Consider the following 25,834-nt stretch of genomic DNA (forward strand, 5'->3'; position numbering starts at 1 on the left):
CATAAAGAACATATTAACAGACATAAAGGGAGAAATCATCAGTAACACAATAATGAGAGGGAACTTTAACACCCCACTTACATCAATGGACAAATCATCCAGACAGAAAAAGCATTAAGGAAACACTGGCCTTAAATGATACATAAGACTGAATGGCCTCTGTATATGTATATGTGTATATATATATATATATATATATATATATATATAAAACGTTCCATTCAAAAGCAGAAGAATACATATTCTTTTCAAGTGCACATGAAACAGTCTCCAGGATAGATCACTTGCTAGGCTACAGAACAAGCTTCAGTAATTTTTTTTAATGAAATCATACCAAGCATCTTTTCTGACCACAATGCTATGAATCTAGAAATCAATTACCAGAAAAAAATTGCAAATACCACAAAAATGTGGAGACTAACCAATATGCTACTACACAACCAATAGTTCACTGAAGAAATCAAAGAAGAAATCAAGAAAATACTTGGAGAAAAAGGAAAGCAAAAATGCAATGATGCAAAATCTAAGGGACATAGCAGATCTAAGAAGAAAGTTTATAGCAATACAAGCCTACCTCAGGACAGAAGAAAAATCTCAAATAAACATCCTAACCTTACGCCTAAAGAATTACAAAAAGAAGAAAAATACCCAAAGTTAGTAGATGAAAATAAATCATAAAAATCAGAGTAGAAATAAATGAAATAGAGACTTAAAAAAACCCAAAAGATCAATGAAACTAAGTGTTGTTTCTTTGAAAAAATAAACAAAATTGATAAACTTTAAGCTAGACTCATCAGAAGAAAAAGAGAGAGTGCCCAAATCAATAAAATCAGAAAGAAAAAGAAGTTACAAAGGAAACCACATAAATACAAAGTAGTATAAGAGATTATTATGCACCAATAAAACGGACAACCTAGAAGAAATGGACAAATTCTTAGAAATGGACAGTTTCCCAAGACTGAACCAGGAAGAAATAGAAAATATGAACAAACCAATTACCAGAATTGAAATTGAATTAGTAGTAATAAAAAAAAAGAAAACACCCAACAAACAAAAGTTCAGAATCAGATGGCTTCACAGGTAAATTCTACCAAACATTTAGAGAAAAGTTAACACATATCATTCTCAAAATATTCCAAAATTTTCAGAGGAAGGAACACTTCTGACCTCATTCTATGAGGCCAGCATCACCCTGATATCAAAATTAGACAAAAAAAAAAAAAAAAAAAAAAAAGACATAGATGCACATAGATGCAAAAATCCTGAACAAAATACTATCAGACTTAATCCAACAATATATGAAAAGGATCATACAGCATGATAAATTGGATTTATTCCAGCAATGCAAAGATGGTTCAGTATCTACAATTCAATCAGTGTGGTATATTACAATAACAAATTGAAGAATAAAAATCATATGATCATCTCAGATTTGGAAAGCTTTTGCCAAATGTCAACATCCTTTTATGACAAAAACTCTTAACCAAGTGGATACAGAGGGAGCATGACTCAACATAATAAAGGCCATATATGACAAGGCCACAATTAATGTGATACTCAATGGTGAAAACTTGAAAATGTTTCCAATAAGATGGAACAAATTAAAGATGCCCACTCTCACCACTTTTATTCAACATAGTATTGGGAGTCCTATCCACAGCAATCAGGAAAAGAAATTTTAAAAATCCAAATTGGAAAGAAAGAAGTAAAGCTAGAACAATTAATTCTAAAATTTGTCTGGAAACACATAAGACCCTGAACAGTCAAAATAATCTTGAGAAAGATGAACAAAGCTGGAGGTATTAAGCTCCCTGTTTTCAAACTATACTACAAAGCTACAGTCACCAAAACAGTATGGCAGTGGTACAAAAATAGACACCATGATCAATGGAATAGAATGGAGATCCCAGACATGAATCTACACTTATATATCAATTAATCCATGACACAGGACGCAAGGATATACCATGGGTAAATTATAGCCTCTTCAACAAATCCTGCTGGGAATACTGGATAGCCACACGCAAAAGAATTAAACAGGACTACTCTCTCACACATTCACAAAAATAATTTGAAAATGAATTAAAGACAAGTGTAAGACCTAAAATCATAAATCTTCTAGAAGAAAACATAGGCAGTAAGCTCTTTGACACCTGTCTTAGTAATATTTTTTTGGATATGTAACCTCTGGCAAGGCAAGGAAAACAAAAGCAAAAAATAACAAATGGGACTACATCAAATAAAAAGCTTTTGTACAGTGAAGGGAACTAACAACAAAACTAAAAGGCCACTTACTGAATGGGAAAAATTATTTGCAAAGATATATCTGACAAGGTGTTAACATGCAAAATATACAAATAACTAATAAACTCAGTATCAGAAAAGAAAAAGAAAAGAAAAAATCCAAACGACCAACTTAAAAAGTGGGCAGATAATGTGAACAGACAATTTTCCAAAGAAGACATACAAATGGCCAACAGGCACATGAAAAAATACTCAACATAACTAATCATCAGGGAAATGCAAACCACAATGAGATATAACCTCACACCTCTTCAGAATGGCCAGCAAATAACAAGTGTTGGTGAGGATTTGGAGAAATGGAAACCCTAATGTACTGTTGATGGGAATGCAAATTAGTGCAGCCACTATGGAAAACAGTATGAAGAGTCTTCAAAAAATTAAAAATTGAACTACCATATGCAGCAATTCCACACCTTGGTATTTATCCAAAGAAAACAAAAACACTCATTAAAAAATACATATGCATCCCTATATTAATTGCAGCATTATTGATAATAACCAAGGTATGGAAGCAACCAAAGTGAACATCAATAGATGAACAGATAAAGAAAATGTGATATACACACACACATATATATATACACACACAAATATATATACAGTATATTACTCAGCCATAAAAAAATGAAATCTTGCCATTTGCAACAACATGAATGGACCTAGAGAGTATTATGCTAGTAAAATAAGTCAGACAGAGAAAGACAAATGCTGTATATTTGGAATTGAAAACACAAAACAAGTGAACAAACATAACAAAACAGAAACAGAGGTAGACATACAGAGGACAAACAAATGGTTGCCAGAGGGGAAGGAATGAAATAGGTGAGGGAGATTAAGAAGTACAAACTTCCAGTTACAAAACAAATGAATCAAGGGAATGAAATGTGTGGGGAATATAGTAAACTACATAATTTTTTTTTATAGTGACATATCATAACTAGATTTATTGTGGTGATCATTTTAAAATGTGTAGAAATATCAAATCTCTATGTTGTGTAACAGGGACTAACATAGTGTTGTAGGTCAATTATACTTCAAAAACACGCAAACAAACTCATAGAAAAAGATACCAGATTTGTTGTTACCAGGGGCGAGGGGTGTGGGGAGGGGGAATTGGATGAAGGTGGTCAAAAGGTACAAACATCCAGGTATAATAAGATAAATAAGTACTAGGGATGTAATGTACAACATGACCAATATAATTAACACTGCTAAACAGTATATATTGAAGCTGTTGAGAGAGTAAATCCTAAGGGTTCTCATCATAAGGAAACATTTTTTTCTCTTTCTTTGATTTTGTACCCGTATGAGATGATGGATGTTCACTAAAGTTATCGTAATAATCACTTCATGATGTATGTAAGCCAAATAATTATTCTGTATACCTTAAACTTATACAGTGCTTTATGTCGATTATATCTCAATAAAATGGGAGGGGAAAAAAGAACCAAGGAGGTTCAACTACGGTAATAAGTAGTTTCAATCTTGAGCTTATGTGTGCGTGCATACTTGTGTACTTACAGTTATGTGCCCACCCCCTGCTTTTCTGTAGGTATAGGATTCTACTTCTTTATTGCTCTTTTTAACAACTGTTCATACTTTGTTTCTTTAACCATTTCTTCACCCTCCCTGCTATACACTTACATTGGGAAAACCTCCCTGCTATACACTTACATTGGGAAAACCTCTTATATCTGCTCCCATTACCTGGAACATACCATGAAAACCATCTAAACTAAGTCCACTGTCTTTCATTATAACTCTCCATCTGCCTTCCATTACTTCCTAACATGTAGCCACTGGAACCGCTGCTTTATTTATTGCCAGGTGTTATCACGTTTCCTCGTAGTTCTTTTCACCTCATCACCAGAACCATATACTTTACTTTCATCTGGTTATAAAACAAGTGTCACTGACCTTTCTCACAGAGACCCACTTCCCAAAGTAACGGTCTTATCTCCTGTATACCAGTTTTTCTTCGAAACCCCCTACTGTGTTTAAGTTTGCCTCCAGTCCTTGAATCTGATTATAGCACTATTTGGTAAAGTAAAATATATTTTAGGAATCATATTCAACTTCCTCCATAAATTAAGCATTTAGATCTTATTATTACTCATCATGGTATCTATGCCCAAGACTGGTCTTAAATTTTGGTATAGAACTGAGCATCTATACCTGGATGAGAAATAGTACCAGCCATAAATAATAGTATTTTTCAGAATCAAAATCAGAAGTTTTCCTATTAACAGATTAGAGAAATCATTAACAAGAGTCCCACAGTCTTAATATTTTAGAATTACTTGGAAAGAAGAGATTTAATATTTATTTAATGCTTCTGAGTGTCAAGTACCATGCTAAGTGCTTTGCACACATTAGAATGCAGAGTTAAGTATTTAGACTTTAGAATAAGACTGCCTAAGCTCTTCCACTTACTATCTTTGTAGTATTGAATGAGTTGCCAAATGTAAATTACCTTATTTGTATTAAAAGAATAATAGTACAATTTGTGGTATAAGAATGTTATGAGAAAAAAAAAAAAAAGAATGTTATGAGGATTAAATAAGATAATACATCTCAGTCAGTGCACACAGTGCCTGGCCCATAGTACATGATATGTAATTGTTAACTGTTATCTCACTTAGTCTTTCCAATAACCTCGAGACAAGGAAAATGGCACTCCATAAAATTAAAGACCTTAAAGAAAGAATGACAACTAGTAAACAGTGAAGCCAAAATATTAATATTATTTTTTTCTGTTTTCAAAGCCCTTGTTCTTTCCACTATAATCTTCTACCCAATATGGACACCATGTCTACAAAAGCTCTGAGAGATGATGACACACATCCTGTCTCAACAATCCAAAGTTCTTAAGTGGACAGCCTTGAAAATCTGTCCCTAAATTTTACATGCTGCATAGGCTTGAGCCAGGATAGAAGTATCAACAATTCAATGTCCTCCCTGTTTCTTTAACAATCAATTCCTAATTTTCTACTTGGGTTGTCTTTAACTTCCATATGTTCCACAGTACCCTGAATACAATGATGATTATATTAAGCACCAGCTATAACCTTATGAAAGAAAAAAAATAACCTGGACAGGTGGGGTCTTTCTCATCTGTACAGATGTTTCTATAATCACTGGTATCATAAGAAGCTCTTAGTCAGATGTGCAGCCTAATTGCTTACCACTCATCTATTTGAGTCTATGTATTCCACTTTGTCTGTACTGTGTTTGTGTTCTTTTCTCAAATACAAAAGATTCTTCATCTTGTATCATTTCAGGTAAACCAGTGACAAGAATATCTACCTGGAATGTTCCATAGCTAATCACTGGACCTACAACCAATGTCTGCCTTACCCGATCCCATTATAAGATTTCTGCCCTTATATCCCATTGTCAGACCAAATCTGTAGCAAGATGCTTACTTAGACTTGATAACCTCCATTTGGATGTTTACTGATTACTTGATTCCCTTCTATTATCCTGGTACATGAAAAACATCAGCTTTGAAGTTAGGCAGAACTTGATTTAAACAGCTCCGGATAAGTCACATAATGATGTTCCTAAGATTGTGAGGGTTACAATATGTAAGAGGTGAATTATCTAATATGTGTCTATCACACAGTACATCTTTAATGATACCTCACATTATTGAAGTTAAGCAATGAACAATTGTATTTTCTTCATATACCCTTCTTTTTTGGGTGCTTCATTTGGTGTGGATATTTTAATAGTGATATTTGTATTTTACTTTAATAGAATCTTGAAGTTTTAGAATCTTGCAAGACAAGATTTCTGCTAATTCCTGATTTCTCCTTTCTCTGGCTTAGCCTTAACACAACACTACCTGAGCCAGTGCAGAATTGCGATTTGATGATCTCCAATCTTGGATTACGTACTCTGGAATATAATTTGTTGCTAACAATAAAGAGATCATCAATACTCTTTGAGTACAATCCCACATCTAGGTGCAAAATGTCTAAGGAATAAACATGGGAAATCCTGGGATTGTAGAGGCATTACAGGCACACATATACAGAGGTGATGGACAGCCCACCAGAAATTAGTATTTCTGGAACATGTACTGTCTTTTAATACCCATTTCTATACAGAGTTGTACGTCCAAGACATTTCCTTTCACAAAAGTATTCCAAAATTCTTACTAAAACATTTTAATGGCATTGACTAAAATTTCTGCACTAGATTCTCATACAGAAAGCATGTTCTTAACATTTCCAAGCAGACACATTTTTTTAAACTTCTAGTCTAAAACGATATATGTTCCTACAGAAACAAAAATAGCTGTTACATACTCCTCTTAAATGTCCCTTTGTGCTTCGATGCTCTTTGTTTTTCAACAAATCTTCCACATTTATTTAGAGACAGCTGAGCATTTTAGGGAAAGAAAAAGCCTAAGACTACAAAGTCACAAAGAATAAATGCCTTAAAGATAGATATTGTAACACAAGGCCAGTTTACATAACTATAAGTATGAATAAACAAAGGACAAGAGGACAAAAATTTAAATTCTACCTGGATTTTCATACATTCATTGATCTAAAAGAATCCATTCTAAGCTATTTGCATCATCTGTCACACCAATGTCAAGTCTGGGAAGAAAGGTGGACATTTGGGAATAATCATGTGAAACTGGCATAGAAAGGTGAAGGACAGGCTTAAGAAATGGAGCCGTATATTTATCAGTGAGGAAGGAGAATAGCATTGAAACTAATTTTAACAGGTCATAATACAATGTTTATACCCATTTCAAGACTGTAATATCCCTACAGTTCTATGATCTCCACTTAATGAATATTCATAGTTATTGTCTTGAGACTTAAAACTCACACAGAAGCACAATGTTCCTGTCATAATAATCTGCATACATATATGCATAAGGAAATGGAAAGCTTAGTTTGCTAGGGCTACTGTGCCAAAGAACAAACTGGGTGGCTTACACAACAGAAATACAGTATTTTACTGTTCTGGAAGCTAGAAGTCCAAAATCCAAGTGTGGACCATGTTGTTCTTTCTGAGGGCTGTGAAAGAAGTGTCTGTTCCTGGCTTCTTTCCTTGGTTTGTAGATGGCTTTTCTTCACTATAATATCATTAACATATGGATAGGGCTATCAACTGTGGTAACCAGAAATTACTCCTGATAAGTATGATCTCCACTGGCCCTTCTGCTCCTTTTGTTGGAACTTCAGCTGTGTTCTTGGCTCATCTCACCTTGAGATCAAAAAGTATAAATGCTTCACTTTCCCCTTAAATATTTCCCTTGAATTCAGTAAGTTAACACATTTTAATTCTATCAACTAAATCTATTTTCAAACAAAAATATATTTCTCTTCTGATTAATATTACTAGATAAAGCAAATAATCAAAAAGAAACTAGAGGTGAATATACAAAATCAGATTTTCAAACTTTTTATACATAATATAATATATATTCCTATGAGAATTTGTCTCTATCTCATGATAATTCTCTGGTCCACATCTCTTCATTTATCTATATGATTTGTAAATATTACTAGATTCTTGAGAGCTTGTACTTCATCTGCTAAATTTGAAATCTCTGTAATATAATGATTTTATATCATATCCATATCTCTATATTTGTGATATTCAAAACATTTATTAGTATATACATTAAACAGCATTGCATTTCATAGATATAAGCTAGTCTGTAATGTGGTATGATTATAAAGGTATAGGACATGATCCCTATCCTTGAGCAAATTAACTTTATGGGTAAAAGTTAAATGTTGTATGCTTATAAGCATAAATGTCATATGCAGCCTTGCCAAATGGCTGGCCAAGAGAGAAAGTAGCACTGTAGTGCAGTGAGGAAGCCAGAATTGTTCTGGGACATCAAGAAGAATTCCAGGGAGAAGATGGGACTGATTACTTTCACTGTAGGATGAGACTTAAGAAAATAATTCTTTGTGGTGTGAGCAAAGAAGGAGAAATATAGATTAGCTGTTTAGCAAATTTGCTGTGGTGAAGAGTATATGTATAGTAGATTTGGGAAAGTTGTGGTAAAAATTCCTATGAAGTACCTTGAATATCATGTGAATTTAGATTATTTTCTTATTACCAAGGAACATTTCTGAGCAAAGCTTAGAAGAAGGCATTTTGAAAAGCTTTTCTGTTATTGATCTGTAGAAGGTACCTGAGGGGCAAGAAACTATTGGCAGGAGGTTTTAAGAGCCAGGTAGAAAGAAAAGGAGGTATACACAAGAAAGTTAGAAAAAAAGAAAACATAAAACTTGATGGTTGACTGTGTTGAATTAATCAACTTAAGGAGGAAGAAAAAGTAAGAAATGACTACATTTTGAGGTTATAAAATAGAAAATATAAGAATTGATAAGTTCCACTTTCAACATATTGGATAAAGATAAAAACTAGAATGTAGAATTGAGAATAAATCATAGGCAGTTGACAGATGAAATCAGAAGTTTATTTAACAAATATTTATTAAATACCTATCAAGTGCCTAAACATTGAAGATAAAATAGGAAATAAGATACGGTTTCCGCTGTTTAGTTTACTGGGGAGACAAACACCCAAAAAAGTAAATAAATATTTGAGAGAATATATAGGGTGAAGGGCACTGGGACAATTATCCTGTTAGTAAACACAAATGCTGTCAAGATATAGTACAAGTTCAGCATCAAGGAAAACTAAGTGAAGAGTTTCTTGGTGATCAACAATGATCAACTAGATTTTAAAAAAACGATTTGAGCTTCTTGAAAACATATCATCCTCGGTTGTTTTTTTGTTTGTTTGTTTGGTTTTGTATTTCATTTCTGTGCTAAACAGTAGAAGTTTTCTGGTAGAAGTGGGCAAAGAGAGGAAATGGGAAAATTCCTCATTAGAGAGCATAACTTATACCCCAATGCAACAAAGTCTTTCTCATTAAGCTCGTTTTAATGGTCTCTGTTTGCCCCACATTTTACGAGGCAGCAAAATGGAATGAGACAGGGCATACAAACTCCCTCTTGATATTCTACAACTTAAGTGATATACCATTTTCACCCATCTTTCCGATGAGATGGAGAACCTTACTTCAAATCATCTAGATGTTTCAAAGCTAGGAAAACTCTGTTTATGAGATTGTTTGAAAAATTTGGCTTCTGTTCATTTCCCTTTTGATCTGGTCTTAAAGTTGCAGAAGTCTGGCTGAGGATTCCAGAGTAAGGTACCCTAATCCTCCTGAGTTAACCATTCATCCTGGGGTTGAGGAAGGACAGGTTGCCCTGGGAAGCTGGGGTAGACTCAGAATGACTGGATCCTTAGCGCACCTATGCTCAGGCAAAATTTGAAGGGGACAGAGTTAGTCATTGGCTTTTCCATTATCCATTACAATTCATAATTAATTAACATGAAGTATAATAATGATTATGCAAACCATTAAATGTGCTATATTAATTTTGTGGTAAGTTGCATTAGCTCACAACATTTTATTTCAGGAGGGGACATGAACCTTCTATGCTGGTCTTAATTTGCCCACATAAGAAGCAATTTGTTAATACCTTTAAAATTTAGAGAAATTATTTTTTATTTATCAGTCCTTAAAAGTCAATCTTAAATCCTGCCATCATCAGGAAGATATTATTTTCTCCCTAATTTTAAAGTAGTATAACCATTACTGAGTTTCCTTATTATTTATTTTTATTGATTTCTAAATGTTTTCTGTCTACCATTTGCCATATGGGTTTTAAGCTTTTGACACAATGTCTGCTTAATAAATTAAGTAACACACCATTAATGTATTGTAATCATGCAATAAATTCTTGTTGTCTGACTGAGGTATTGAAGATGTCCACCTAAGGATTATGAGAAACATTTGTGCATAGGACTTGGTCTGGATGTAAGTATAGTATGTTTGGTATTTGGTGGGGGAGGAAGGGGAAAATTCAATATGAGATTTAAAATATTCTATATATAATCAGATTCCACATATAAATGATATCATATGATATTTGTCTTTCTCTGCCTGATTTACTTCACTCAGTATAACAATCTCTAGGTCCATCCATGTTGCTGTAAATGGCATTATTTCATTCTATTTTATGGCTAAGTAATGTTCCACTGTATATATGTACCACATCTTCTTTATCCATTCCTCTATTGGGCATTTAGGTTGCTTCCATGTCCTGGCTATTGTAAATAGTGCTGCAATGAACATTGGCGTGCATGTATCTTTTTGAAGTATGGTTTTCTCCATATATATGCCCAGGAGTGAGATTGCTAGATCATATGGTAGCTCTATTTTTAGTTTTTTAAGGAACTTCCATACTGTTCTCCATAATGGTTTTACCAATTTACATTCCCACCAACAGTGCAAGAGGGTTACCTTTTCTCCACACCTCTCGAGACTTGATTGTTTGTAGATTTTTTAAAAAATTAATTAATTTATTTATTTTTGGCTGTGTTGGGTCTTCGTTTCTGTGCGAGGGCTGTCTCTAGTTGCGGCAAGCGGGGGTCACTCTTCATTGTGGTGCGCGGGCCTCTCACTATCGCGGCCTCTCTTATTGCGGAGCACAGGCTCCAGACGCGCAGGCTCAGTAGTTGTGGCTCACGGGCCTAGTTGCTCCGCGGCATGTGGGATCTTCCCAGACCAGGGCTCGAACCCGTGTCCCCTGCATTGGCAGGCAGATTCTCAACCACTGCGCCACCAGGGAAGCCCGTTTGTAGATTTTTTGATGATGGCCATTCTGACTGGTGTGGGGTGATACCTCACTGTAGTTTTGATTTGCATTTCTCTAATAATTATGATGTTGAGCATCTTTTCATGTGCTTTTTGGCTGTCTGAATGTCTTCTTTGGAGAAATGTCTATTTAGACCTTCTTCCCATTTTTTGATTGGGTTTTTTTTTTTTTTTTTTTGATGTTGAGCTACATGAGCTGTTTGTATATTTTGGAGATTAATCCCTTGTTGGTCACATCATTTGCAAATATTTTCTCCCATTCTGTGGTTGTCTTTTTGTTTTGTTTATGGTTTCCTTTGATTTGCAAAAGCTTTTAAATTTAATTAGGTCCCATTTGTTTATTTTTGTTTTTATTTTCATTACTCTAGGATGTGGATCATAAAAGACATTGTTGCTATTTATGTCAGAGTGTGTTCTGCCTATGTTTTCCTCTAAAGGTTTTATAGTATCCAACCTTACATTTAGGTCTTTAATCCATTTTGAGTTTATTTTTGTGTATGGTATTAGGGAGTGTTCTAATTTCATTCTTTTACATGTAGCTGTCCAGTTTTCCCAGCACCATTTATTGAAGGTATTGTTGTTTCTCCATTATATGCTTTTGCTTCCTTTACCATAGATTAGTTGACCACAGGTACATGGGTTTATTTCTGGACTTTCTATCCTGTTCCATTGATCTATATTTTTGGTTTTTTGTTCCAGTACCAAACTGTTTTGATTACTGTAGCTTTGGAGTACAGGCAGGGATTCCTCCTGCTCCCTTTTTCTTTCTCAAGATTGCTTTGGCTATTCAGGGTCTTTGTGTTTCCATACAAATTGTAAAATTTTTTGTTCTAATTCTGTGAAAAATACTATTGGTAATTTGGTAGATATTGCATTGAATCTGTATAACATCTTTCTTTTCCTCAAAATAAGATCTGTGCTCTTTAGGACAAAACACCATATTTGGAAATAAATGATCTCAAATTGAGATTTACTTAATAGACATATTTGGTTTTGTTATAAAATGTAAAATAATAGACAAATCAATAACAGATTAAAATGCATTTCTTACATGGGTGAATCAGTGTTAAAAATCTGTCAGGAAACAGTTCTGTTCTAAAGTTATATGTTGATATGCAGCCTATGAAAGGTGGATGCATTTTAAAAAAATCAACTCAGTAAAATGACAGAAGAGGGTTACTATGGTTATCTGAAAGAAAAAAAAATCCAATTTTCTCAGTGCCTCCAGAATGTAGGTATATTTTTACACATTAAAAATCTCAAAATGGCCAATGATATTTAAAGATGCTTATTTTAGACACAGTCTATATTATGAGGATACAGTGTTCTGCTGCTTTGAAAACCACTAACCATCTACCTGCAGCATTTTAGAAATAGATTCAAAGAAGAACAACTATGACTCATAATTTTAACTTTCTTAAATGCTACCTCTTGTAACTTAATTGTATCCAATTTCTCTCATCTTGTTTGATTAATAAAGGACACTATTAAAGACATATATATGACAGACATAATTTCAAGTTTTATAGCTTTCTAAAAATTGACTTTAACATTTATCATGGATGAAAATGAAATATATCATTGCTTGTCAGTAAAAATGATGTTTTTCATGTATATTAAAATATGAATTGTTCCCTACTGTGAACATCCTAAGGTTCTACAGTAATATTAGCAATATTTTATGATCTCATAAAATGTGATGATGTGAAGCATCACCTAGACATGTCCTTTCCTGCTCCCCTAAGTTATCAACTGTCCCTTCCCATCTGAGTGCTAAATGGGAAGTGCTGGACTTTTAGCTCACACCTGAGAAAAAATAAGCTGTATTTTGGATTCTAATCTATATTTTTTAAAGCACCTTTCCAAAGGGCAGACTTCCTTAATCTTCCACTAAGTTATTAAAGAGGCAAAAAGACTTCACGTATATATATATACACACACACACACGATATGAAAAAGGCCTGCAAAACAGGAATGCCATGGATAGAATTTTAGAGAGGAATTATTGGAGAGTCTAAAATTATGATTCTTGACATACCTCCCACAATATTCAGGAATATCTGGAATTAAGGGAGACTGGCATCATATTCTCTACACAAACTCTTTCAACCAGTAGACTCTCCATATACATCCCAATGACTCAGAACTATGGGTGAATACCAGAAAGAGATGGAAGTTTGCAATAGCAAGGAGAAAGACATCAAGGAGAGTTTCCTATTCCTGAAACACAAGATGGCCTAGGAAGGAATCACTGGGCCAAGACCCAGAGAGCGAAGGAAATATGTTAGGATATTTTCTGGGTGGCCTCTCCCTTAACCTTACCTCAAGAAGGCATCCAGAAATGAAAAATACCCAACAAATCTGCAGGGCAGACCACGCATTGAGGATCTGGGGAAAAAGTGGTCATTACTCCAGAAAATTCCTGGTACAGGAGTCTATGGAGGGGGTGGCCAGCTGGGCACTTGAGGAAAACTTAAATGTGCCACATCGAGGAGGCAGGATAAGATGTTGCCTTAGCTGAGAAGCCAAGCACCTGAAAATTAGCATCTGGATACAGCTAATGCCAGAAAACAGACTGGCGAGGCCCCTAGCAGTTGGTAATTGATTGCCTGTAGGTAACTGAGGACAAACTAATCAAACAATCTCTGGTTTTCCTCAGAGAGTCTTAAACGTAAACAGAGACTCTACTTCCTGCAAGCTGCCATCAGTGCCCTCCTTTTGTGAGCTTGAAGTGTTTTAGAGTCTTCTTCCTATTGGAAGAAGATAGATTAGAAACAGTTGAATTTTCCAATCTCTATTCTATATTCAAATTTCAGATTTATTCAAATCCAAAGGATTGAAAATATTACTGGAGTAGACCAAATTTAACTGATTTGATTAGAATCAATCAATCACTTGCTACATGGGAAGACTAAGGCTTCAGGGCTAAGAACAGTTCATGAAACTCAAGTTTTATATTTGCTTATATGTGATGGCAAATGTTCAATTATACTTGTTACTTGAACATGAATCATACTTGTTATGATTCATACTTTATGTACTTTTTAATATATCATTTTATAACAACAGAAGAGTCTTCTAGATCAGAAACCATTTCTTAACTTTAATGCATCATGCAGTGGAGGTCTGAAAGAACTTTGTAATTTTCTGAAAATTGAGATATACAAAGAAAACGTCTCTCAGGACAAAGTGCTATTTATTTTTCCTGCTTATTATTGGTTGAGGAAAACTTCTCATGTAAAACAGAATTAGTAATAGATCAGAGCACGTAATCATTTTTCAATTATATTAGTTTTATACATGACTATTTCAACTCAACATAATTAGCTGTGATTATTATGATCTGTCCGTTTATAAAATTTTGAATCTTTTTGTCTGATGGACATCTTTGATTTTGCAGTTTGGCAAAGAGAAGTCCTTTTATATTGTTGAAATGGTGCTTCCCCAACGTAGAAAAGCAATGCATATTTTGTAAATTCATGGAAATAATCAGTTAACTTCTAGCATTCTGACAAGGAAATTCTGAATAGTAAATTGGCTATCCACCAACACTAAAAATATAATTGGAATGAGTCTTTTCTTCCACCTGCATGCTTGTTTAATGCCAATCTCCATGGTTTCTAAGTATACTAATAAGCATGATATGTTAATTTTAATTCTGAACAAAGATATATAAGAAAAAATATTTCTTTGCTTTAATTTGTTTCAAACATCTTTAGGATCTTTTGTTCACAATGCACCTATGAGAACAGAATTTCCAGGAGTTTCCAGGAGAACTTCCTGATTGTCTAACTGTAGGACAGTCTGTGATTGAATTCAGTTCTGAGTAGGATTCCAGATTACTCACTTGAACTAATGACATCCTAATCTTATCTTTTGGTACAAGGCAGCATTTTTCAGCCAGGAAGTGGGTGATCTCTGGAAATTTTAGAAAAGTCCTGAAGTGGCTCCATGAAGTGAAACTAAGAACTCTGGTGTAATTCATTAACAGCTTCCTTGACCTATTTTGCAAAAGCTCTAATTTTGATTGTAATGCTTGGGCCCTGGACTCTAAAAATTATCTAGGTCATTTAGATCAGTGCTTCTCAAACTTTAAATGTATCTGACTCAGTGGGATCCTGTTAAAATGCAGATTCTGGGTCAGTAGATGATGGAGGTAAGATTCTGCATTTCTAAGCTCCCAGGTGACACTGATGGGCATGGGCCAGGACCCACGCTTTGAGCAGCAAGGTTTTAAAAGGCTTAAGACTCTTTTCTGGGATGAAGTATACCACATTAAAGTTCAGTATTTATTAACTTTACTGATAAAAACTACAATGTCATTTGCAATTAACAATATATATACAGAATAGTGTATATTTGGAAGAAAAGGAAGGAATTCAGTGAAGCTTTAGAAATTGACTATCATGCACGCAGCCTCTGTGTTATTAGTTATTCTGTATTTAGAAGAAGATTTTGGAGAAAAGATGAGTAATTCTTGCATTTCCCATCTACTCTATAGCTTATCATAAAGTCCTGAGTCCTGTTGTATATTCAGTTTTTCTCTCCTGTAGACTGCTTTTCAAAATTGCACTCTACTATTTTTACTAATATTTTAAGTTAATACTTGTTTAAAAGACACATGTTTGAGAAGTTTAGATTATTTTCACATTGAATTTACTTATTTTAAAACAAAGAATGAGTCATATATGTGAGGAAATCATTGATACTGAGGAAATTTCTACAAATATTTTCACTTAATATTAAATTAATGCCCTGTGACTTGATGAGAATGGTAATGGAAATAGTCTACATTATCACCTATGGGTCTTATCAAAAATCAACTGGAAAGTGAAGATAACCCTCCAGAGTCTTTTTGAATGAAATGAAAGCACCACCTTTTACATTGTTGTGCAGAGTTTAAATGTTGCCACTTACAGGGTTGTACGGATCTAAAGTGGTACCACTAAGAGCAGTGTGACAAGCCACTGTTAACCACCTACAGATTTTGCTGTGCAAAATTGACACTACCTATTGCTTTGTAACTAAAGCACTTCTTTTCACAGTTGCATTCCAAGTCAAGAGCTCAAATTGATAAAACACGACAAGGCAAACCTAATACCCCACTAAATCCTATTATATGGTGGGTGGATTCCAATAGTTAACCTTTACCTGCTCTTAAAGTGCAGTGCCCTTCTTAACAGTGCACAGGTGAAGAACTGCATGATATGAATGGACCTTACATAAGGATCTGAACACAATGAAGCAGACCAAGGTTACCTTCTAAGTTCAAGCTTTGTTCAGACATCAGCAACATCCCCTAGACAGGCAGAGTGTTAAAGCCTCACTTGACTGAATTAGCTGGAGGTTTTCATACTAGTGCACTTAATGAAAAAAGCTACCAACCAAAGCACTCCACTCAGGAAAGCTGTTCCCAGTCAAAAGCTAACAGCAAATAAAATAAATACTACCTTCCACAGTGCTAGAAAAGTGAACAAGGCTGGGTTATTAAGTTTGAAACTAAAATGCTTCTTCATGATAAAGTAATATTGTCTGCTGAAACCAATAAAAAGTAAACTGAGTACACTGTGCATAAAAAAATGACACTATGTTAGGTAGATCAACAATTATAATCATCTGATACTTCTATAGAAAATTCTGGTTAAAGTGTACCAACACTGGAGAGAGACATATTCTTAATCAACCCACAATCTTTGTACATAAAAGAGAGGATCCACTTCATCCCATGTACCCCTGGCAAAGGCATATATTAAATTAATTGCACACTCCAGTGATTGACTTCACTTTGGCATTATGCTGGAAATAAGAGAGAGATTCTGGAAAACATTCAAAAGTAAGGATGGACATAATCCAAATCATGGGGATCTGGAGGAAGCTGCATATTCTGGTCCAGATCTTTGTGAACATAGATAAGGGAGAAGAACACATTAGGTTAAAAACAATAATACATGAAACTGTTTTATATGGTGGGATATTGCTGATAAGAAGGTAAAAGCAACCTAAATATATGTTGAAACATTAACTTTGTTTTGTCCATATCTGAAAAGTCTTCTCTACTTTAAAATCTGCTTCAGATAGAATTAATTAGCTCCTGCAACCATAGAAATATAACTTTTACTATGATGCAGTTAGTGAAAATAAAAGAAATGGTATTCTGATATATCATGCTTTTGTGGCCACACGATAATATGCACTTTTAATAAAGGCAGTTAAAGGTTGAAATTGCACTGACGGGGGTCCCCAGTGTGTGACAAGATCATGTAAAAATCAGTAAACAACTGACAGTCCCTTTCTTACAAGTGACAAGGGTTTACTTTCAATTTTTATCTCTTATGTGTCTTGTTGGCCTGTAGCATAAAGCTGTTTTTTTTTATTATTATGTATCCTTCAGGCATTCTAGCAATCAAGGGGATATTACAAGAGAAGATCAAAAATCTTTTTTGCTCTTAATCCATAAATACCGAAAATATGCATTTGGGTTTCAGGATTGTACTGGAGGAAAAAGCACTCCTCACTAATACAAGAAAATCTAAGGCCAGAAGTCAGAGAGATATCAAAGTTAGTTGTAAAAACCAGTCTTGGAAGGAAAAAAATAAATTATTTACTTCGTTTTTTTTGAACTGATTTGTTGAACGCCTATGTTGTCATATTCTAGATGTTGTCATCTCTATCACTTTTGATTCCCCTTTTATCTCTCACACTGTACATGAAAACCATTGGGACATGTTGTTGGCTGTAACTTTCAGATAAAACCAGAAACTGTCACCGCCTCAGCTGTTAACCATGTTGGTCCAATCATTGCTTACCTGGAACTACTATTGGGCTCTTTATTGCTCCCCACTTAACTCCTAGAGTTCCTTTTAAAACAAAAATTTAATTGTGTACTTTCTTTGGCAACATCTTGCAATGGCACTATTTTTCAATCAGAGTAGAAGCTGAAGTCTTTACAGTAACTCCAATGCCCTACACAATCAGGTTTAGACACAATCCTCCTTTCTTTCTTGTCCTGTGTTTTAGCTGGCTGGGTCAGATGACCAAGATCCTCTGGAGGATTCCCAGGCCCTAAGAGACCACAAAGCTAGGAGCCAATAGGTGAAAGGAGCCTAGGCCCCTGAATGCCCCCCTCCCCCTGGCAACAGCAGTGATGGGATAGTAAACTGAGTGAAAAATAAACATAATATGGTTAAACCATTGGGAGATTTTGTGGGTTTTTTTCAGTATTTAGCCTACCCTGAATAAAGAACCATGATATATAAAGGTAACACAAGCTATTTTGAAAGAGAGTATATTATTTGTGCCAAACAAATTCTGTATGCTCTACATTCAGTGTCCTTGAAAGAGGGTAATATTGCTCTGGGTTGGATGGATTAGGGGAAGATTCACCTGAATGATAGTCAAGGTTCTTGAAAGATGAATAAGGACTGAATAGGTAGAACAAAATAAGAGAAGAGCATGTGAGGGGGGAGCCCTGGAAAGTTCCAAGTGGTAGCTGTGGGAATGTGGATGACATATTTGGTACAGTCAAAAAACCAGGAAAGCATCAGGGATAAGGACAAAAACTTAATAGGAATGGCTGCAACCAGGAAAAATGTTGAGGAAATAAGTGTTGTCTATTCTTCCATACTAAATCTGCAATATGATTTCACAGTCATACCTCAGAACTTGTTATGACTAGTAACTATATTCCCACCAAAATATCAATTTCCAGCAACATCCTTTTAACAGCACCTTCAATCCTTCCAACTGATTTGCTCTGAAACCCTTGGCTCAAGAATTTTGGGCCTCTACTTTTATCAAATCCACCTATTTTTCACTATGCATGCCCTCATTCTCCCTTACTGTCCTCTTTTCCAGGCATAAATTCCATAGTATCAGGAATCACCATTCCATTGTCACCCTCAGTCTCCTCCTATTGTACTTGTCCATCAGATTTCCAGCCCCAGTTAATTCCAATAACTACTATTGTTATATCTGCATACAGATGCAACAACTAGGTGGAAAACCCTAGAGAAAACTATACATCTGGACTGATTGATTTACTTTTAAATTCCAGAACTTAAACTTCAAATTTACACTCAAACACATTTACATAGTATGGTTTTCCCACTCTTTAAAATGGCTATTGTGAATGTTTTTTCAGTCTCCTCAAATTGCCATGTGCTCTTTCTCCACAGTGAGTTTCTACTTTATTTACAGCCCCTACTCACAGTTAATTGGAAGCAATTATATCTACCACCACATCTGCACCCATGCAATTCTACTAGTATTCTATTTTTATTCCTTTTACAATTTAAGAGAAGTCTTTTTTCTTACTTTATGCCAACTCTTCTACTTTTGTGTTGAATCCTATCCTGCTGTCTTTATCAAGGATTTTATTCCCATACTTTTTCATTGTCTTCTGCATTTTATCAATTTCCCCCTTTCTACTGGAGAATACCCATTAACACAAAAATATGATCCTGTTCTACTTCCATTTAAAAAAATAAGCAAAACAAAACAAAACAAAAATTCTTTGTATATACGTACCACATCTTCTTTATCCATTCATCTGTCGATGAACATTTAGGTTGCTTCCATGTCCCGGCTATTGTAAATAGTGCTGCAATTACTCAGCCATAAAAAAGGAACGAAATTGGGTCATTCTTAGAGACATGGATGGACCCAGAGTCTGTCATACAGACTGAAGTAAGTCAGAAAGAGAAAAACAAATATGGTATATTAATGCATATATGTGGAAAAATGTTACAGATGAACCTATTTGCAGAACAGGAATAGAGACGCAGACATCGAGAACCGACATGTAGACACGGGGGATGGGATGAATTGGGAGATTGGGATTGACATATATACACTACCAAGTGTAAAACAGATAGCTAGTGGGAACCTACTGTATAGCACAGAGAGCTCAGCTCGGTGCTCTGTGGTGACCTAGATGGGTGGGATGGGGGGGGAGGTCCACGAGGGAGGGGATATATGTATATGTATAGCTGATTCACTTTGTTGTACAGCAGAAATTAACACAACATTGTAAAGCAACTATACCCCAATAAACAAACATTTAAAAAATTAAAAAACAAAACAAAACCAAAAATCTTTCATTTCACATTCTCTAATTACCCTCATGTCCTTGCACTTTTTCTTTTTCTAAATTTTTATTGCCCTTCAACCCAAAATTTCTAAGAAGAATGGCCTTTGCCCATCAGCTCCAGTTCTTTACCTCTATTTCACTTTCTTCACAATGGCAGCCTGGCTTCTTTCCATGATATCAAGCCCAAGTGGGCACATCTCTGTCTCCGTCATGTTTGTCATCATAGCAGCGTTTGATACATGAACCTCCTCCTAATTTAGGGGTAATTTTCTTCTCTTCATGTCTCTGACTTATGCTCTCCTGGCTTTCTTTCTAATTCACTGATTACTTCTTCCTAAGTTTCCATCTTTGCCTGTTTCCCCCACATTTTTAAACCTCACTTCAGGTTTTACTTGAACTGTATACTTCTAACCCTGACTTCCCTGAGAGTCCAGATTTCTATATTCGACCACCTAATCAACCTCTGTATAAAGGCATCACAAACTTAAGATCTTCCAAACAGAGTTCTCAAATTTTCCCTAGGTTTCATACTCTCCAAGCCTTCACAATTTCAATAAATGAACAGTGAAAAAAAAAAAATAGTATGCTCAAATACTCAAGGCAAAAACTTGAGTCATCCATATTTTCTTTTTTTCCTTATTCTCATATCCATCTACAAAATTTAAACCAAATCTACCTTCCTTTCTTCATCTCTACAGGTGATTTTAATATTGATTTTATTATTCCATTATATTAGGCAATTTTTAAATGTTAAAATACTGATATCTCTCTTTATGTAATGGCTGATTTTAGGCATTTATCAGCAAGTTTTGGCACTCTGTAGAATTTCCTTATTCTTCCTTTCTGTTACTTTCTTTTACCCTTTCCCCTGACATCTTCATCCCAAGCCTCTCAGACTTTCTTTACCCCATAACTCTTATAATTTTCATATCATTGCTCATCTTCTTATCTTTCTTCCTCCTACCAAATAAAAAGACTGTGCTTAGTAATGTGGAAAGAACATTTTGAAATTAGCAAATGTCTGGTGGGGAGGGAAAGGGATTGATTGAGTAGGGCTCCCTTCCTGCTAGAAGGTTAAATCAATTTGGTGGCCAGTGAGAAGTTCCTTAGTAGAGGAGATATACTAACTTCCTCGTAAGGGCCTCAAACAGGGCAGGAAGGCCTGAGCCACCCTTGAGAAGTTACGTTAGAGGCAGCAGTTTGGAGTGGTCCTTAGGCTTAGTGGATGGAAGTCAAAGGAAGCACAGAGCCATTAGTGGCTTATAATTTACGTTAGAATGATAATGTATTCTTTGCATTTATAGTTCTATTAGTTTCTGTTTTACTTGATGTTTTGTAAGGTGCTTATATTTTTATTTGAAATATAGTGAATTTTAATTTTATAGGTATTCTGAAAAATACATTTTGAACACTTTTTTCTTAATAGACACAATGCATTACATATACCATAACATTGGTATTCCTAGTGTTATGGTATTTCACAAAATAAATACTATGGTATTTTAAGGATAAATGATCAATAAGATGATTGACACTAGCCTGCTTCTATAATCATCTAGAACCACTGTCCTCTTTGCTCACTATATTCTTTCCATGTTCATCTCCATTTTGTTTCTGACTCTAAACACTTTCCTGTCTCAGGCTTTATATTTCCTGTTCCCTCTGGAATGTTTTTGCCATGACCCTTTGCATAGTGGCTACATTGCACCCTTTAGGTTTCATTTAAATGTCATCTCCCTAGCTAAGCAGTACTCCCCAGACCCCCACTCCACTACCACCCCACCACCCTATCGCATTTTGAAATATGTTTGTTTATGTTTGTTTTGTACGTATTCATGATCTCACTTCTAGGACTAGAATAATAATCTGATGAATATTGGGATCTGGTCTTTCCCATTCACCATCATATCCCCTGAATGTAGAGTGATATCTGACACATAGTATTATCACAATAAATATTTTTAAATAAAATAATAAAACATATAAGTATTCATTCAATGTTATACATTGTGACCTCCACATTCCAAACAATTTTCTTGATGTGGGGCATATAGCAGTGAACGATATGAATAAAATCTAAGATCCTGTGGATTTTATAAGTTAGTAGGGTGGGGGAGATAAGACTCAGAGCAAGTAAATGTGTCATTGGAAATATATGGTATGGAGACAGTTAAGCAGTAACAATAGAGAGTGATGGGGGATGCAGTATTACTTAGATAGGATTGTGGATCAAGAATGTCACCTACCATATCAGCAAACAAAGGATGCTTTGGCCATCAAGCCAGCAGCCACTGCAGCCACCCCCAGCTGTTCACTCTGAAGGGATTCAGGATGGAGAAAAGCAAAATACTGGCCCTAGATGGTTAAGGTGCATATCAAAGGAATGATTGCAGTGAGCCCAAACTCTCTCATCTTCCCATAGATAGAAAAGTGCTAAATTCGGTAACTTGAGATGTCTAGTTTTCTTTAATTAACAGTGATGTTTTGATGTTCCGACTACCTGGTTTTTGTTGCAAAAACTCCTATATATCCTGGCTCCTCCCATACCTCTTCGGAAGCAGTCCCTCAGAGCGATCTAAGAGGCTGTCTTCTGGGCTAAAGGCCTCAGAACGTCCACTGAGTGAAACATAATTCTCAACTTTTAGGCTGTGCACTTTTTGTTCGGTCAACAGGATGGTCAAGAAAACCTTGTAGATGAGGTGATACTCAGTTCCATATCAATATTGCTCATTTAGATTATAGAACAGGAATTAAACAACCTAAACTTTGTGTGACAATTTGACACATATCTCAATAGTATGTTTGCCATTGCTCAATGGTCCTGTCAATCACCTGTTAATGATGGCAAGCAAACTGGTCAGTAGCAGTTTTGGATACCCCCATTTCGCCTCCATTATTTTGACTCTGAATAAGTAACTCAATGACATTAACAATGAAGGCATTTGAATCAAAAACCTGAATTAACATTATCTGTATTTTATCCCATATCCTTATGTTTTTCCTTCCCATTTCAAAGGAAATTATATTCCTTCCTACCCATGTGCCTTCACTCCCATTACTTTCCAATTTTTGAAGAACTGTTCCTCTTTATTATGATGTCTCTCTCTCTCTCTCTTTCCTCTCTTTTATCCCTTGCTCTTGCTCTAACTCTGTCTCTTTTTTTGAAGGGGCCCTTTGCTGATTTCACACATGCTTGGTTATTCTAGTTTAGGAAACAAATGAACCAAATCATCAAATATATTTTACCACGTGAGCTTCTTAATATTACTTCTTTCTTTTTCTACTCTAACACATGTCTACAACACACAACTTGTACCTCAGTCCCAAAGTTCCTTCCCAGAATCACATTCAACATTTATTTGACACGTATTTCAATTATGTCAGACACTATGTTATATTATCTGAGAAATATTGTTCTATCTTTACATCCCAACATGTGAATTAATTATTGTTGTACCTGAGCAGGACCCTAGGGGTCCTGCCTGGGACAGACTCTTCCCCCATATCCTTTGCTGTAGCTCCTCTCTGAAGTACCCAGATAATAGTATCTCATGCATATTTCCTGAGTTTTTCAGATGCTAAAAACCACCATCAAATAGAAGAAATTAACTACTTGATGATCATGAGCCCATAGTCCCCTGACATACTGGCACCTAAGGACTGATGATGTCAACCGCCCTGTTACCTCAACATCAACCAATCAGAGAATTGTGCACGAGCTGATCACATACCCTGGGATGCCCCTCCCTCACCTGGCCTTTAAAAATGCTTTGCTGACACCCTTTGGGAGTTCGGGGTTTTGGGGGGCATGAGCCACCTGTTCTTTTTGCAAGGCCCTGCTCCAAACTCTAACGTTTTGGTTCGTTTGGCCTCACTGTACATCGGGCATACAAACCTGTGTTCACTAACATTATTTCCATTTTAGAGCTGAGGAAATTCAAGGTGGTTTAGTTTCTTGTGCAAATAATAGGGTTAATAAACAGCAATGCCAAGGTTTAAACCCAGGGTTCCTAATTCTAAATCTTCTTTTCACTAATCTCTGAGATTACTCATGATTTTCTCATTTCTGTATATAGCAATCTTTTCTATTTTATTTTTGTTTTTGTTATTAATGACAGTTTTTGAAACCATACTTTATGTAACTGCCTCTATTATGCTTTTCTTGACATATATAATCATATTAATTAATATGTGAGAAATTCACTGTAGACAACATATTCCCATAACCACCCCTGATTCAATTTCCATTACAACATTTCAAGTCAATATTCTAAATACACATGTGCTTAATTTCAGGTCCTTTTTCCAAAGAAGTATTTTTTTTTCTCATTTTGGTAGTTTAGCATGTTGAATACATGAATACTGAATGATCATGGTGGAACTTATTGAATTCTAGGTTTAAATTAATCAAAACACTTAAATATGCACATTTAACACATTTCCAAATTATTGCACTTCTGCACCTTATTCATGGTGATTTCTTCTGAAATTGCAAAATCACAGGTGGTATGACTATGTTTGGTTTATTCCAATCATTTTCTTCAGGCATACAGGGTTTTATAAAGCATTTCCCTCTACTAAAAAGGATATTCATTTTAAACTGCCTCTTCAAAGTCATTCCCTAAGATTAAGATACTGTTTATGTTAACATTTCACTCTATCACTGCTTTAGTTTCACTGACATGCTTCCACATTCTGTCAATGCCGTGTTGTACTCTGAAATTCTGTCCCCAGATAGCACACTACCTATCAAGATATAAACAATATTGCTTTTTATAATTTCCAGGGAAAAAAGTCAAACCTAAGTATACTTGAGAGAAAACTATAATTACTTCACATAATTAATTACTTTTCTACAACAGCAACTGTGGCAATTACTCATTCTAAGAAAGTCTAATCACATTACAGAAACTTGATCCAATTATTTAGCTCCCAACACAGGCAGGAATACTTCTACCATGTTGGTCTGCACTGAGACCTGTTTCATTGTGTTATATTCATGTGGTTTTTACCATCCTAGATTTTCCTAATTTTTGAAGCTAAACAGCCATGAGCCCAGATGTCAAATGCCGGTTGCTTATAGGTCCTCCAGCTTTAGAAATTTTTCTTCTTCTTCTTTTTTTTTTTTTTTTTTAGTATGTTAAATAAATTGGCTTGTAGATGTACTGCACAAATTGTGGAAAGTTCAAATTCTTCTACCTCTACCACCTGCTCTCGGCAATGTCTCTGAGAGCTCACTGGGAGTTTAATGTCTCTTATTAAATCTTGTTCCCAAAGTTCTATTTCCCCCCAATTCCTAATTTCGTCCATGAACAATTTGTTTTTCTTGTCTTCATCCTAAAATGACACAAACATAGAACAGAGAAATTTTTCCGTGACTTCTGCAAAATACCATTTACATAAAGTGATTGTGTATGGTATATAGTCTTAAGTCATAGATTTGGGGCTGACAATGGAGAAGGGATAGTAGTCTTAGGATTATCTCACTGGACAAATATTTTCTTCCAGTTCTTGTCCTCTTGCTCGGTTGCTCCTCTCTGCCTTTTTCTTCTCTAAGTTGGCTACATGAAAAATTTTAAAAATGCCTCCCATTTTATAAAGCAGAATCATTCAGCTCTTTCTGTCTCTTAGGTTGGCCCATTTTAGCCAAGCTTTAAACACACTCTTTTGAAAACCAAAATTGTCCATCAATGCATTTTGTGAACACATGACATTTCTTTTGTTAAGAG

The 25,834-nt window shown here is 35.2% G+C and overlaps 1 protein-coding gene and 1 long non-coding RNA gene across 3 annotated transcripts in view; both read right to left on the reverse strand.

Moving 5' to 3' along the window:
* CNTN5 (contactin 5) overlaps nt 1–25,834 on the reverse strand; it is a 1,367,783-nt gene that overhangs the window by 739,042 nt on the left and 602,907 nt on the right. The gene's annotated exons all lie outside the window — the stretch shown is intronic.
* On the reverse strand, nt 1,151–4,535 carry LOC309636722. The gene is made up of 2 exons (XR_014250176.1): nt 3,960–4,535; nt 1,151–3,929 (listed from the first exon to the last, which is right to left on the reverse strand). It is a non-coding gene; the product is annotated as an uncharacterized lncRNA (long non-coding RNA).

The sequence above is a fragment of the Balaenoptera physalus genome (genome assembly GCF_965194825.1).
Source record: "Balaenoptera physalus genome assembly, chromosome: 10".
In the NCBI taxonomy this organism is placed as follows: domain Eukaryota; kingdom Metazoa; phylum Chordata; class Mammalia; order Artiodactyla; family Balaenopteridae; genus Balaenoptera; species Balaenoptera physalus.